Source organism: Haemaphysalis longicornis, unplaced genomic scaffold, assembly GCF_048455015.1.
Source record: "Haemaphysalis longicornis isolate Haplotype H1 unplaced genomic scaffold, Haemaphysalis longicornis Haplotype H1 scaffold_8, whole genome shotgun sequence".
Classification (NCBI taxonomy): Eukaryota; Metazoa; Arthropoda; class Arachnida; order Ixodida; family Ixodidae; genus Haemaphysalis; species Haemaphysalis longicornis.
In genome coordinates, this window is record NW_027526445.1 from 96,581,728 (window position 1) to 96,598,127 (window position 16,400).

At 42.7% G+C, this 16,400-nt stretch overlaps 1 protein-coding gene and 1 long non-coding RNA gene across 3 annotated transcripts in view; one reads left to right on the forward strand and one right to left on the reverse strand.

Moving 5' to 3' along the window:
* LOC144149144 (uncharacterized) overlaps positions 1-16,400 on the forward strand; it is a 580,336-nt gene that overhangs the window by 275,915 nt on the left and 288,021 nt on the right. The gene's annotated exons all lie outside the window — the stretch shown is intronic.
* Positions 2,708-8,019, reverse strand: LOC144149190 (uncharacterized). The gene is made up of 3 exons (XR_013318230.1): positions 7,863-8,019; positions 6,384-6,653; positions 2,708-3,519 (listed from the first exon to the last, which is right to left on the reverse strand). It is a non-coding gene; the product is annotated as an uncharacterized LOC144149190 (long non-coding RNA).

Below are 16,400 nucleotides of genomic sequence, written 5' to 3' on the forward strand. Positions count from 1 at the left end.
ACGCCCAAAAGGGTGCTTCAGCTTGTCGCCGCAGGAGCACCCTAATAACTGAATATTTTACGCCCTTTAGGGTGCTTGGATTTTGTCGCCGCAGGAGCACCCTTTGTGAAGCACCCCAGAAGACAGGTGCCTTATAACACCCTTTTCCGCCTAAAAGTATCCTAGGGTGCTACTTAGCACCCCAATCTGTAGGAGCATCTTCTGCAAAAGCACCCACCTAAACGGGTACAAAAAGGGTGTGTCATCCTCGGTTCACAAATGATGCAGCAGGTCTGAGACCACATATTGCATAATATCACACACGATTATGGTATGAAACATTCGTGCTTTCCAAGCTCGGTTCTGTGAGACATTCCATTGAAGCTCAACGTCAGCTGATAATTTCCTTGAACTTGTGTCACCGATTATTAAAACATCAATTTAAAGAGTCAGGAGCCACATCTCAGTACAGAGTTATAACTTTAGATGTAGTTGATTATCCAAAACTTCGTAAAAAACCATTTATATGTACACTTTGCCGAACTGCAGTACACATCCTTCGAGCTTCACTGCACAGCCTAACCAAGCTGTGCAGTGAAAGCAATTAGGTGTGCAACACTTCAACCACACAAAACTTCCTTGAACCTTAAAACCCTTGGCTTCTCAGTATTGCATCACACTTCCAATCACGGTAGCTACCTGCAATGTTTAGTGCCTTATTCTTGAGCTGAGCAGGAAAGTTCAATATGAAGGAAGACCAAATGCAAAATGTATAGTTTCCTCCATACTGCGGCTCATAATCTACTCATAAAAGTTGGGTACCCAAGCCATTTATTTTCTTTTGCATTATTCTTTTTGCTTTACGAAAAAATATTCATATGGTACAACACTTGCAAGGTTGGGTGGTATATGGAGTTTTATAAGCATACATTTAGACTAAATGACCCCACATAGCAATAACAAGAACTCCAAACATCACAGAACAATGCATATAAGTTCCCTGGTGAAGCCCATGGTTGAAATGTAATGTCATTGTTCCTAAAACATTATTTTATCATGTGGCTAGCTTGTACATGGTGCCTTGCATTATGTCCCTGCCGGTGGATGTGGGGTCATTCGTCACTGTTGCAAATGAAAAGCCAACATCCAGGGCCCATTAGTTTTGGCTAGTATTACGAGGTGCCTCACGGCAAGCATTCTACGTCTATAGACTTTATTAGAGTTGACTTGAACTGAAATCAGTAAAAGATTCTCTACAAAACATTCAGTCTATCCGCAGCTTTAGGGTTTGCTAATTTCAATATTTGGGTTTCTTCTGCCTTTCTTAACTTTTTTTCTTTTGATAAGGTGCATAAACAAAAGCAAAAAGCTTTTCTGTAAACCTTTGGTAGCAATATAATTGTTACAAAATATTTTACTCTAAATATGGCAGCTTAAACTGGGAATATTAGCATTTAAATACATTACAATAAGCTTAAATTGATCATAAATTTTTAGCTGTTTTATGCAAAACTGCACATAGGTTTATAAAGTGCACCTCAGGGAGGTCTCTGGATTAGCTTTACAAATTTGGACATTTAAGGTGCACTGAAATCTCTACACATGCGCTTTTTCACTTTCTGTATCCACCAGGAAAATGGCTGCCAATTTAGACAGCGATTCTTAATAGTAGTTGATGTGACTTTTAAAATAATCTCAAACATTATAGCCACAAAATTAATTTTTACAAGTTGTAGACATTGTGCGTTACACCAGACATTGGACTACACTGTCAAGAGCTTTGATATCTACAATGACCTCTACAAAGCAAGCTTATACTGGTAGAATGTTTCATACCATAATTACTGTGTGTTCAGAGCTCACGTGTGAAGTATGGATACTGCTGCTTCAGCAAGAACCGAGGATGAGCACCCTTCCTGGTTCTGAAAAAAAATAACAGAGGAAATGCCTTAAGCAGGATTCTGAAACAGGGTTGAAGGAAACAAGAATGAACGAGAAATTCTTTCAAAACATGTAAAGCAATGCAAACAAATATTTATTTCAACCTCATTTGTACAAAAGACCACCTCATGAAGACTGGTGATGGGGTATTGGCTCAAAAAAACAGCAGAGAGCACTTATATAAATGCTACAGGGAGCCTTCGCAGCCAAAAATTGTTTGAGCACCTAAACTAATCACTGTTCAACAAACTCATAAAAAATGTTTGAATGCATAAAAAACCAGTGGTAAACACAGGAAACAGTTAAAACAGAATGACGGCACAAGTTTGTCCCATCGTTCTCTTCTGTGTCCTGGGTTTTCCTTTGGTTTTTCATCCATTCAAACATGTACCAGCTAGCCCAGTCCAACGCCTTGGTATCATAAACATATGGATAGTCAATCCTTACAGAAAGTTGAAAAAAAAAGAAAGTATAAAGTAGGTGACAAAATTAAAACGACAGCAAATTGGTTGGCTTTTAATTTTAAATGATAATATAAAGAATAATGGCATGAATGAAAGTGAGCAGCACGCGAAGTACCATGTTGCTAGCCCGACATTCCACTTTGAAGCAAAATGTTCGCTTTCAACACTACATAGCCAAACATGCAATGAGGCATTCCTTTAGGCACACAAAATATACCATAATTGTTAACTAGATACAGTTTCAGACATACACAGCGACATCATATAAAAATTTATGTTTCCCTTACAAAGATTTATCATAACAAAAATTCAGCACTACATTGATCAGACTGGCATCAATGTGCAAAGCAGCTTAATGAAGGAAGACGGTCTTCACTAAAAACATGTTAATATTGAGAGCTCATGTGCTTCCCGGCAAGTTGGGTGTGTAAACCCACTGACACCTTAACTAACCTGCCTGAATCATCACTTTATAGACATTGAGGAATTTTACGAATTGGTTTATTGTAGCAAGCTGTCTAGTTTATTTCCCTATTTTTCTTGGCATTTCGTGTTTAATTCTAAATTTGGTGACTAGATAGCTTTTACTATGGTCATGCACTGGTGACAACGAATATTTGATTTTACTTTTAAAAAATTTCAGTTTTGTTTTATTGCTCACCAGCCAACGATCTGAAATATCAGAGGCGCTTAAAACGTATGTTGGCATTTCCTTCCTGTACTGTAGTACAACTAGTCATGACTTTTACCATAATTTGTTCACAAATCATAATATTTGGAAAGTATTCAGCCGAATGAAAATGTCATTTCAGAAGCATGCACAATCAACAAGGCCTAGATGACTCTCACGACGTGGTCCACTTGTTTCTGTCACAATTAACCTGAGTGCAGACACATTCCACCGAAGACGAAGGTAACATGCCCTCTTGGGTGATGAATATTTAAAAAGCCTTACGAGTAAATTTGCTGCTGAGCACGTGAAATTGTGGCATTAAAACAAAAGATCCCTCTGCGGCATCTTTCACTTGGAGGAGCGCTTGACCACAAACTTTGAGAAGCTGGAAAATGCTCCATGAGCCACTCCAGCCAGCAGAAACGATGCAGGACACAAGTTGGTAGGCGGACCGTTGGCATCCTGCGATTGTAAAGATATTTCTGTTTAGCAGATGCTCTTCTTTTTGTACCACTGTTTATTTCACCTTTAACAAGCAGCTGAACTCCGTAACGTTCGTATAATAAAATGCTGCAATGCGGAACAGTTAGCAGGGTTACCTCAATTTTGCTTTTCTACGAATTAACACAATGTAGGTAATCTGCACACAACTACAATCAAACTGCAATTTTCACCTACTTCACTGCATTTGACTGCTCAAGCACAAATACAGGTTAGACATGTGAGCAATCTGCTAAACTTATCCCCACAAACTGAACAATCAGGCATCAGAAATCGGCAACGAAGGAGGTGTCACCTTTAAATGGCACTTTTTTCGTTCAAAACATAAACACCTGGAAGCTTGAAGCGTGAAAGGGGGTCTTTCATGCTGACAATGTCAGAACATAGCTTGCAAGTGGGCACGTGCACGATGCGCACAATGTGTTTCTTGAAAATGCGTGCAAAAGCTTGATTAATGTGTAGGACGAGAATTGCAGCACGTTTTGACACAGGCCTTGTGGACGCTTCTGCCTGCTAATGTCAATGCGGATTCCTGCTAGTCGCCCTCTTCGCTTCTTTCTGAATATAATGATTTAGGCAGCCACAAGGGCTGCATCAAAACGTGCAGCAATTACCTATGTCCCACACATCGGTGAAACTCTCGCACACATTTTCAAGAAACGCAGTGCATACATCGTGCATTTGCCCACTAGCAAGCTGCGTTCTGACATTGTCAGCGTGAAAGATCCCCTCTCACGCTCCAAGCTTCCGGGTATTGTTTATTAGATTCCATGCGCTGAATGCAAATCAGTGTACATTGGCGAAACGGGCAATCTGCACAGAAGATTAACGCAGCACTGGAACGAAGTGAACAAGGGCCATGCAAAAACAAATCCACTGGCAGAGCACCGTGAGAGGACGGGACACGTGGTCGACTGGAACAAGACACAATTACTGACAACTGAGTGCAATCTATCTCTTCTCGATTACTGCTCGAGTCCCTCATCGTTCAGACGACGCCCAGCATTATCAACATAATGGATGGCAATCTGCACCATATCTATGCAAACTCATTGCGCCGCGTAATGCCCAATATATAGCTTCGTTTTCCACGACACATGCTCACCGTGAACAAGCACCAAACCGTTAAATGGCTTTCTTGACTTGGTCAGTGACCTACGTTTCATCATTGCAATAATGCTTTTACCTGCCTACACGGCATTCCGTCAAACACTGGACTACACTGCATGAGCCATTGCCGTTCTTAACCTGCACCAGAGTATATAACCTTTCACTACTGCTATGAGATAGACCCATAAACGCACTTCAATATGACCTTTATATTTAGCTCTTGGAAACATGTATAATTTCACTTTTTGTTGCACCTGCTACAGCAGCTGGTAATATACCAAAAATATGAAACAAAAACTGTGGTTTAACACGCCAAAGCTACAGTTGGTATATGGGGAGCACTGTAGGGGAAGGCTTCGCATTAATTTTGACCACCTGGGTATTTTTGTGCGCACAGAAATCTCAAAACACGGGCGTCTTTACGTGTTGCCTCCATCTGAAAAGCGGCCACACCAAGCGGTATCTAACCGACATTCGCCTCCACAGCGCACCACCCTAGATACTGCAGTGGGTTAAACATATGAAATAAAGCGAGTTTTGGAGTGCAAATGAAAATATTAATCACACGTCTTATTTTCCCAATCGATCTACCTTTTGAAATCCACCATGCAATCCCCCATCTCCTACCGGCCTACCAAAACACCTTTGTCCAAGAGGTAATCAGGCTGTTGTTAATGAAGTAAGTATTTACAATTCGAGACTTGCCACTATTAAAGTCATGCACTTTGTTTTAGAGATAAGCGACATTAGCGATTTGCAGCACCAGGAGTTAATTGTGTTAAGACCAGATTGAAAGCATTGACGGTAGTAGTTGAAAGAAATTGTGTGATAAATTACAACATCATCTGCAAATAGACCTACATGGGAGGATATGCAACATGGAAGATAGACAGGACCAAGCAACCTGCCTGGGGAGACAACAAAGTGGCACGAGCAAAAGAAGTATATAGTTATTAGAAGTAAACTGCATTTGAGAAGAATGAAAATCTTTCACTCAAGTCAGGACATTAGGGTGAAGTTTGAGAAGTAGTCTATGGTGTGCAATGCGATTGACTGCTTTAGAAAAATCGAGAAAAACTACCGCAGTTTGTAAGCCTGCGTCAATGGATCAATGTAGATCGTGAACAAATCCTGAAAGTTGTGTTTCTCAAGTAACCCTTGTGAAAACCGTGGTGATATTCGAATGTGATATTGTGATTTTATAAATAATTAGCGACCTGGGAGTGGATGAAATGTTTCCCGGCCTTGCATATGGTGCTTGTTAGGGAAATTTATTGGTGAAGTACCGTCTCCTTATTTAAAGATTGGTGCTACCTCGACTATCTTCCAATCATTGAGAATAGTGCCTTGCATGAGAGACTGCGAAAAAAGCGCTGCCAGAATTCTACAGACTGCGGGATGTACTTTTCGGTATAGGATGATTAATACCAGTATGATCTGAAGTAGACCAGTTTGTATTGCAAGTTCAAAACCATATCGAAAGATCCTAAATGTTTGCTTGGCTTGATTACATACGAATACTTGCTTCAAAGTCAGCTCAATTTCTCTTCTTGCCCTTTAGTCATCGTCCCCAGATTCTCTTCAATATCTCTGCTAAGCAATGACACGCTCCAAACGCACAGCACTGCTTCATGAAAATGTTTCAAATAATCAGAGGCCACAACACTGCTAACAGGTATACATCATGGCAGGTTCCACAACATGCAATAACTAACCTGAAAGTACATAATCGGTGGGTGCACCGATATGGCAGCAGTGCCTGGACCGATGTGTCGAGCAAATGCGCTGACTTCTGAACGGGTGGTCCAAGCGGCCAGATGATAGATGAATGACCATTCCTGGCGGCAAAGCGTACGGAGCACCAACGAAAGGCCAGGCAGTACTTGGGTACAGCAGGTGCAGTGTCGGTTGGCCAAGGGAGCCCCTGGCAAAGCCTTTGAAACTGGACTGGAAGGCAGCTGACCCAGGACAGCCAGCAGCAGCACCTGCAGGTGCATAATCTGTGACTGTGCTGACACTTGTTGAAATACAAGAAGAGCACACACAAAGCACGAATGCTTACATCAAGTAGATTTTTAATCGTTTAAAGACAGTAACCTCCAAGGCACTAATAAGAACATTCCCAGAACACCCCAAGTGAAATTTAGGTCACAGTAAGAATGTATTTATTAGACCCGCAGGTACTGTGAGTGGGGTATGCATGATATATGCAAAGCTCACTGCTGAGCTAATTTGCATGGAACGCATGCTAGCAGCTCATCCCTTACTTTCAATCGGAACTGGTGTGTGATAGTTGAGGCTCCTCCATTTCAATGTCTGACTTGTATCCGCACGTTCAATTCTCCAATATAAATCGAGTTGAGTGAGTGCCTACAGCTTTCTTGTTAGTCTCTGTATGGCCTGCGGTTTTGCGAAAATGAGAACTTGCGAATTCGCTCAATTTTCTGCGCTAATGTAAACAATACATATGCCTCTGATATCATGCCCCAGACTTCCCGAGAGCCACTCTGGTGGAATAGGCAGGCGCCTTGTAGGCGTTGTGAAATCTCCCCCACTACCCCGAGACTATGCTAACTCCCTGCGAGGCCACATGCGCGCATTTCACCTTCAATTTGCACGTATGTGAATTCTTCGCGGCCCGAAGACCGCGAGGCGTACGGTCGCCGGTCTTGCGAGCGCAATAGCTGCGAAGCGCACTGCACGGAATTCGTGTAGGAAGGGGGGGGGGGGGATTAAACAACACCTACGAGACGCGAGCCAAGGAATCAAGTGTACGCTTTTTCACATGCACTTCCAGGGAACCTCCTGTTCATGTTAGTTCTTGGTATACCGCGGGTATTCACGAGGGAGGACTTATCACAGCGTTGTGCCACTCACGCGAAATTGCGAGTGCGATCTGCAACCGCAAAGGCACTGTTTGTGAGACACATAAACAAACGCCCCGGTGTTAAAGAGCCTTGCGTGATGTGAAATTATTAGCAGCCGTGTACCACAGCGCGAGCATCGTAGCCAAGGTCTAGCTTCAGCGTAAATTGATGCTGACTTCTGGGGAAACGGTGGACTGGGCGCCACACAAGTATACTAACTCACGTAGGCTCTCAGAGCCAACGAGATGGTGGTCTAGCGAATTACTGACCCATAAACACCAGAACTCGTTCCAACCAAATACAGAATAATAAAAAATGCGTACTTACCCGAGCAAAAACGATGTTTCCAACGTACAATTCTCCTTAACTGTCGTCTTCATCTCGCGGACACACGAACACGCTTCGGTCTGATGCAATGTCATCCACTTTTGACGCGCAGTATTTTATCCGGCGATGATCGTTCTTCCGGGGTCCCCATGTTCAACACACGCATAGGTTGGAAGGGTAGACATCACCCATAAAGCTTTTATACCTATGATTTAGGCTTGAAATAGATAAAACTAATCAAATGACGCCAGCAACCACTCGGCACAAAACGCCATGAAAAAACACACAAAAAGTGAGAGATAGTTGCCATACGTCAAATGCAGCACCTCTATGTTTGACGAAAATTGTGTTAGTACTGTAATGTTGGTAATTATCCTTCTGCTTTCAAAGTCTGAAATGTGTTTATAACTTAAATTTAAGGTTTTTAAACACAAAAATTGAATACAAATAAAGTAATTGACATATATACTGATATTTAAAAGAGGTTTTGACGTTTGTTTTGGTTTTGTTTTCATGGCGGGCTTCTCAAGATAGAAGGTGCGAGAAAACGAGCTACTTTGGGTTTAGGAAGAAGGCGGTAAATTTTGGCGTGATAGAAAGCAAGGAACAGGCGCTCACCCTTGTCGTAAAAAAAGAGCTAATAAAACCCTCACCTAAAAAAAAAAACAGGTTCGACGAGGAATCGAACCATTGACCTACAAAACAGTAAACGGACGCGTTAACACTCAGCTATGTCGGCGGGCGGTCTTTTTTTTTTGAGAAACAAAAAACTTTATTTACAGAGATATATACAGGATCACATCAGATGATTGCAGGGTATTCGTCGTACACAATAGCAGCTCTACGCATGCAGAAAAATAGGCGCTTACTGCCTTTACGCTAGCATGGCGTACGTAAGTTGTCAACGAAGATTGTCGCTTGTGTTTGGTTTATGCTGCATTTTTAAAGTTCTGGCTGTCCTAACGCTTGTTTCTTACGCACCGGTCTTGCAGACGAGGCCGAATTGCTAGCGCTGCAAGCGATTGAGCCAAAGCTCCCTTATTTGACCCAAGAAAAGCTATCGCAGTCAGCCCGACCTTTCCTGCGCAAGCCACGGTAGCCACGAAATAAATGGGTTGTGCCGTTAGAATTATGGCGTTGATAACGCTTGTTTGTCCGGCACCGTCTTGCAGACAAGCAACGTCGCGCTAATACTACAAGCGATGTCACTCCTGGCATGTCAGGCGCATCAAACCCGTTGTGTAAAACGACTGCTAACAGTGCGAAAACCTCTGAGTTTGTAACAAGTGGGGATTATTTGAAAGCGACCGAAGCATGCGGTGGCGGCGACGTAATAGGTACATCAAACAGATAGGCAGAACGGCAGCGACGAGCGAAAATAATTTTACACGACCGCCCCCGTCGGCCTGCGCAAAAAAGGAAGATAGAACCATTGCATACACGCCCTCGAAGACAGCTGTACAGCCGATTCAGTTTGTTGTGGACGAAGAGCAACCGATCGGCTGCAGCCACAAACGATTGTGCTTGCCGTGGTATGAACCAAAGCATATCTTCACATCGTTATGTTATCGTCCGTCTGACTGTTACTTATTGAAGGGAAAATTCAGAACACCAAAGTTGACGTCTAGCGTCTATGCCCGACATAGACGCTGCTGTTTAGGCCTTAAAAACCACCTTCAGGGCGTCTGTCGGTTCTGTCTGATGGCGCGCTCGCGCCGCTGATTACGAACAAGGTGTCTGTTGGCGTTCACTGATCGTGTTGGCGAGCCGGTAAACGCCATCACGGTTAAACTCCCTGTTGGAAGACTACGCTGTTGGGACGATAGAGTGCCGACAGAGCTTCTTATTGGCCCCACAAACGCCATCAAGGTTAAACTCCCTGTTGGAAGACTAGGCTATTGGAACGATAGAGTGCCGACAGAACTTCCTATTGGCCCCACAGGCGTGCTGTGAGCCCAACAAGAAAGTCTTGTTGGACTTTTTTCCCGGGGCATAATAATACGGGAACAAATTCTTAGGTAAATTCGATTTCGTTGAGGACACCGATGCCTCGCGTAAAAGTTTTATTTATAGGACTACAGGAGGCATTTTGTAGCCTTCCCTTCCCGTGCACCCAGACATCGAAACGAACCTTGTGATACACTCGAAGAAGTAGATTAGTGCAGAGTGGAATTTAAACATTCAGCACGTTTTGTTCAAATTACGAACAGCAATTTTAGAGCATTTCCCCTGGTCTATGTGGAGAGTTCATATTTAAACCTCTCAACGGAAGGTGAAATAGTGCAATGTGCAGTTTAAACATTCAGCCTGTTTTTGTGCAATTTTGCATGCTTGTATTCACACAACGTTCTTTTAGGAGCCCTAACGATAGGGTGCCGTGATAACACCCCAATCGAGAAGAAATACTTTTTAGCACCCCTTTAACGGTCGTAGCACCCTTTGAAACTGTTGATTACACCCCTGAATTTTGGCACCCTCGATGTGGGGTGCCCGAGCAATATTTGGGCGCTTGAAAGGTGCAAAAAGGGTGCAAAATGTTCAGTACACCCTTCTAGCACCTTAAAGGGTGCAAAAATGTTAAGATTTACACCCCTTAATTTGTTTCACCCTCATGATTGGGTGCCGGAGCAATGTTTTGGTCCCTAAAAGGTGCAAAAAGGGTGCAAAATGTTGAGTGCACCCTTCTTGCACCTTAAAGGGTGTTAAAAAGTTTAGTGTGTAGGTGTTGAAATGAGCGAGAGCTGTCTGCTAGTTGAACAAATTGTAGAAACAATAATACAAGAATTGGAAATACTTGAAAAACAGATAGGCACAAACACAACCGCATGGTAAATGAAATCATTACATAACACTAGAGGATCAAGAACCCGTCAGTATTTATCAGAACTTATAAGTACACATCAGTACTATGTACACAAAGTGAAGAAAAAATGGTTGCAGTGGTTTACAACAACAAAACAATTTTTCAATTTGTCGTGAAATAAGCGTGAGCTGTGCAACGATTTGATATCGAAAGGTAACAAGCATTTTGTAGGTGGTAAAGGCACAAGAGATAAATGATGTAGGAGAGAGACTGCAGTGAGATGGCTATGGATAAATGAGTAATATAAAGAACGAAAAATATGCTGCGGAAAATACCAGTGCGTTTTGATAAAGACACAAATGCGCCAAGAAAAGTGACCGAGTCTGACGGGTTAATTGCAATGATATAGAACAGAATGGGTGGTATCGCGACAGCTTCTTTAGAGTGAGAACAAAAAGCCATGAAATTCGTGTTTTTCGGATAATTTTTAGTTGATTCAATTCGCACCAGTTGCCAATATTATTTAGATAATTGTTTCAAGTTAAATTAGTTTGTTAATATCATTCACTGAAAGATAGCTGTATTATGAGCATACAGAACGTCCCATCAAATATCCCCTTTTCAGTAAAAAAAGAAAAAAGAAGTCAGAAATATAATATGGAATTCTTTTTGCCTACTATCCAATGATTACAGGATTGAAAACAAATATTAGTGAGAGATATTGATGCGATAAAAGTTAATTAGTTCTAAATCCTTCACACGTGGTTTGGTGCAGGCAAGTCCCAAAAGCCATGTTCCACAAACGTTAGAGCTCTGTGTGCCTTCTTGGGATATTGAATGTTGAAAACCCAGAACGATGCGAACAGACTATACAGTCCTCACCAGTAAAGATGATGCAGTCAAGACACGCTGGCCATCGATGTGGAGGCTAACTTCCCCGTTCACGGAATGCAGGCAGGGAGTCAGAGGAACATCTGCCTGAAAAGGCAAAAAAGAAAAAAAAATGCCCCACACGTAAAATTCAAAACAGACACTATGGGTAAATGAACTTAATAATTCAGTACAGTAATAAAATTGTAAGGCCAGGTTCCCTGCGAATTCCAGTACCTAAATTAGGAATGCAAAGGCTTCATAAAACCAAGTGCCAGTACATTAACCGTCGTGGCTTTTGCAGGAATAAAAAAGATATTTCTTCCGCACAATATACTCGAGCACAACTTTAAATAACAGTGAAGATAAAATGCAAGTCTCTGTAGGTTGATAGATTAGTTTTTGTTTTTGACTGAAAAACACTTTGGTATTGCATGATTTTGTTAACTGCTGTTTCCTGCTTTAAGATGCCAGCTTGCATCCATTCAAGTGAGTGGGCACACAGTTAAAGATGCAAACCCTTACACTGCCTCTCCCCTACCATGGTGGCTCACTTTCATAGAAAAAGGGAAGGTTTTGCGAGCTGGACGGCTGTTGCAAGCCATGGCAATACTCACTCCTGCTGGAGGGGCCAACTTGGTTTCCGAATGCAGCCTTGCCTTGTACAGCACAGCCTATCCTGCCTTAAGATCTATGAAGTCATTCAACTCGATCATGTATTAGGATCTGCAGAAGAAAATCGTGTCAGCAAATAATGAATTCATGCCGGACAGGCACCCACTGTTTCAGTTATACTTGCAGATACCTCCATCTATTTCCCTCCTGGTGTTACATCCAAAGCTAATTTGTTACGGCTTGTCTCATCAAGTATGGTCATCTGTCTAACACAGCTAGTCATACAGGAAATTCCTTCACTGGGTCAGAAAACACTTTCTATTTTTGCAGTAGTAATAAACTAGGCGACTCAGTCATCCGTATTCTGACACCTTAATATTCTGTGTCACCTAGCTGACTAGCATGATTGGTGCATAAGGTCATTTGTAGCCGCAACCGTTACTACAGCCTTGTTAGCTAACGTAAACCTCGTGAATGGCACCAAATTACTTGTGATTGCATGGCAACAAAAAAAAAACGGCTGAAATGGAAACGCTATGCTCGCAAACTTACCAACGCTGCATGCCACACACACCTGCCTTAGTTAATTTACCGTGATTGTAGAAGTTTCCGTCACGCAAAACCACAGTGCACTTTTTGGAGCTGCAAGCTCCGTGTCAAAATGGAGTGTCAGATGAATCGAGTAATTTTTTTATGGTCTTACTATTGATTATGACAAATTTATTACCAACAAATTAGTGTGTGTGCATTGTTCTTGTAAAAAAATGATATCCTTTTTTATGCCCGGCAGACTTGTGTCATGCTACGGCAAACTCTGTTCTCTTCCATAAGGGCATGAATTTGTGTTTGTAATTACGTGGCCTTAGCTGGCGACTGACGGGCCCCGATTGTATACAGACCCCTTATTATCATCCGAAAGGGAATAAAAACATTTCGGTTTCGAACCACGTCGCCGTCGTGGTCCACACTATATGCATTTAATCGTTCGATAGGCTCATAGCATCTTTTACGCATGTCACCGTTTCCTTAATAGGGTACGCTGTTAGATGTGAAGAGTCGACTCAAGCGAGCAAACAACCCCACCGAATCTACAGGGCACAGTTTTCGAAGGGGGTGGCCGTCTGATCTGCGGCTTTCGCCGACCAGAGCGCTAAGAATGAGTCAGAGCCTTGAACGAAAACAACACAAAGACTTGTATTTGGACAGGCAAGCCATCAGGAGCGTTAACAAATAGATATTACAAAGTAGAGCAGTTAACTAAAAAGAACACGAGCAGTTCGATGCATATGAGAGACAGAGTCCCACAATATTCACCGACCGGGCCCGACGATGCACCGCTGTCGGAGGCGATTCGGCTACCTGAGTAACCGTTACGTTGCTTTGAAACGACGCCGCACGCGACAAACGATTTCATATCGAATGCCCTGTTACAAACCGGCCTACAAAAGAATGCGAATGCATACCCCAAAAGCCACAATCAAGTACAATAAAACGAGTGTGCGCTTTTTTCTTTGCCCGTGCGTGTACGTGCTGTGTGCGGCACGGGTACTTCGCAGTTAACCCTATCCAAACGTTTGACAAACGCATCGACTGATGAAAGAGCACTTACCAGCGAGCTGTCCACAGCTGTCGCCGTATCCAAATGTTGTTAGCGGCCGTTCGTCGTGCGACAGGGGCCCATAAAAATCTTTCCACCAAATGGCACTACTAGTCCTTCTCAAACAAGAAAAAATGATGGCCCAAGGCGAGGCGCTTGAAGCTCCGGCCGCACCAAGTCACCGGCCGCGCTGCATTGATAGCACGGAGGTTGTTTACATCCGGGCAGCAAGTCGTGCCACCAGGGCAAGTTGAGTCGCTGCAGTCGGGTGCGTTGGCGCGCTGGCACGAGAATTTAAATTGTCTATATATGCGCAAGCAAGCGAAGCAGATGAACATTGCAATTGTTTGCAACGGCGAGAACTGTCTCTTTGTTAGCAGCAGAGTTTGATAACACCTACCGCCAAAAAAAACAGATTGAAACAACACGGCCGCGCTGTCTGCTTGTGATCGCGTTGGCTGAAGCATCTATACGGGTATACGTACGGTATCGGTTTTGTAGCTGCATGCATTATATATCTACAATTATATATCTACATATAACAATTATATATCTACAAAACCGGATAATTATATCTATATAATATATCTATATCTACAAAACAATTATATATCTACAAAACCGATACGTACGGTATCGGTTTTGTAGCTGCATGCATTATATATCTACAATTATATATCTACATATAACAATTATATATCTACAATTATAGCTACCTTTCGTATGTTTGTACATAAAATGCTAATTTCTTGTGTGTTTTATAATGCATATTGATTTGTTGGGCTCTTTCGCCCCTTTGCTGCATCTACACAATTCGGTTGATGTATTTGTAATCGAGGGTCCCCTTTCAGTCAGTTGACTCTGGGACCCTCGTCTGCATACTAATATGTTTGTAATCCTTCCTTGTAATAAACTTTCTCTTTCAAAAAAAAAAAAAACCGTCGCGTCCTGCTTTCTCGTTCTATTTAGCATTAGTCCACGGTTGAAGTGCTGACACGGAAACAACACAAGACTAACATGGCGACCGCCCGCTTGAGATGATTACCCCAGATGGGGAGTTTATTGTGGACGTGGTTGTTTACAAGGGACCGAACGCCATCTCACAATTGGTGTTATGTCGTTCTAATTCCTCCCTTTTGCTACACGGATGGGCAACGGTACTACCATGGAGGTTCGTCCACTTGTTTAGACCATGCCTAGGGAGTACATTTTTTGCTATAAGTACTTTTCAGGGCACATTCCTTGATTAAAACTCCATTTCCGGCTAGTTTGCGTTTACAGTGTGGGCTACTTAAACCCAGAAATTTTGGTCTGTCTGTCTGTCCGTCCGCTTTCGAACACCTCGTGCTAGAACGCTTGCTGTTTCAAAGGCACAAGGCTTTTACAGCAAAGCTGTGTACCCCTAGCCCCAATAGTTTTATCTCCGTGGGTGAAAACGCGAAGGTGGCAAGGCGCCAAAACAGAAACACTGCATGTTTCGCCCCTCGACGTTTGACGTTAGTAACAGCCTGGGATTTTTTTTTCAACTCTGAGACTTTGCGCACGGCAAGGTGTAATTGTTCTGACTGAAATTTGCAAACAAATGTAACAGTAAAATTACAAACGGTTAAAAGCAATGACTGTATTGAATGTATTTATTATGTATTGAGTTATGCCCAGGCAGCCTCCCAATTGCGTGGGGTTATACAACGCCTCCGGCACAAACAGACAATGCGGGTGGTGCTGCAGAGACCTAATTTATACACCGCCAAATTAATAAAATTTCATTGTTATAATAGAAGATTCATATGCATAACATCGGGAAACAAAAAAAATAGAACTTACAATAACAAAACTTCTACAATATAGCAACATATGACTGCTGGGAGGGAAATGCCATCAGTGTAGTTTCACATTTACGGTGATTAGAAGTATAATTTCGGCGAAATTAACTTCAGCATGGAGGAGGACACGGTTCTTCCAGCAACTGTATGATCAAGGCAGTTACCGTTAACTTCGTGTTTCCATCTGGGTTGCACCTATAGCGTAAGTTACCCACTTTCACCCTAAAAAACACCGTCCTCATGAAGCCTAACTTGGTTTTGTTAAGTTTTTTGTCGAGTTGCAGCCTTCATACTTCTTGGAATATAGCTTCACTGCTGGGCATGCGATATTTGCGGCGCGATTCCAGTAAACGTAATTCAATACTTTCACGCCGCTTTGCTCTTGAAGTCTGCTTCGAGCAGCGATTGAAAACTGCGACGCGGCTTCACTTCGCACCATCGTTTCCGCATTACGCGTCCGACGAAAGAAATCGTGCACCATTTTCAACCGCCATAAGACAATCCCCATGACGGAGAAACAACCGAAATTCGATAGCGCCTGAAAAAAATTGGTCACAAAATACACGCTATGAGCGGTACTAACACGGCACTCTCATAATTGTGGGCGAGTAACTATTGACTGCGGGGAAGGGGGAAGAGCTGCGGCGCCTGGTGTGCGCGTCACTTCGAACACGACTATGTACCAAAGTGTACTTACTATGCGAACGATAGAGCGGTATAGAAAACCAACCTAAAATTGCGCGTTTTATTCCCGCCTATTTCACGCGTCCAGCAACAGTTGCCCGCAATCCTTCTGAGCCCTACACGTCAAGCAAGGTTTATGTAAAGGC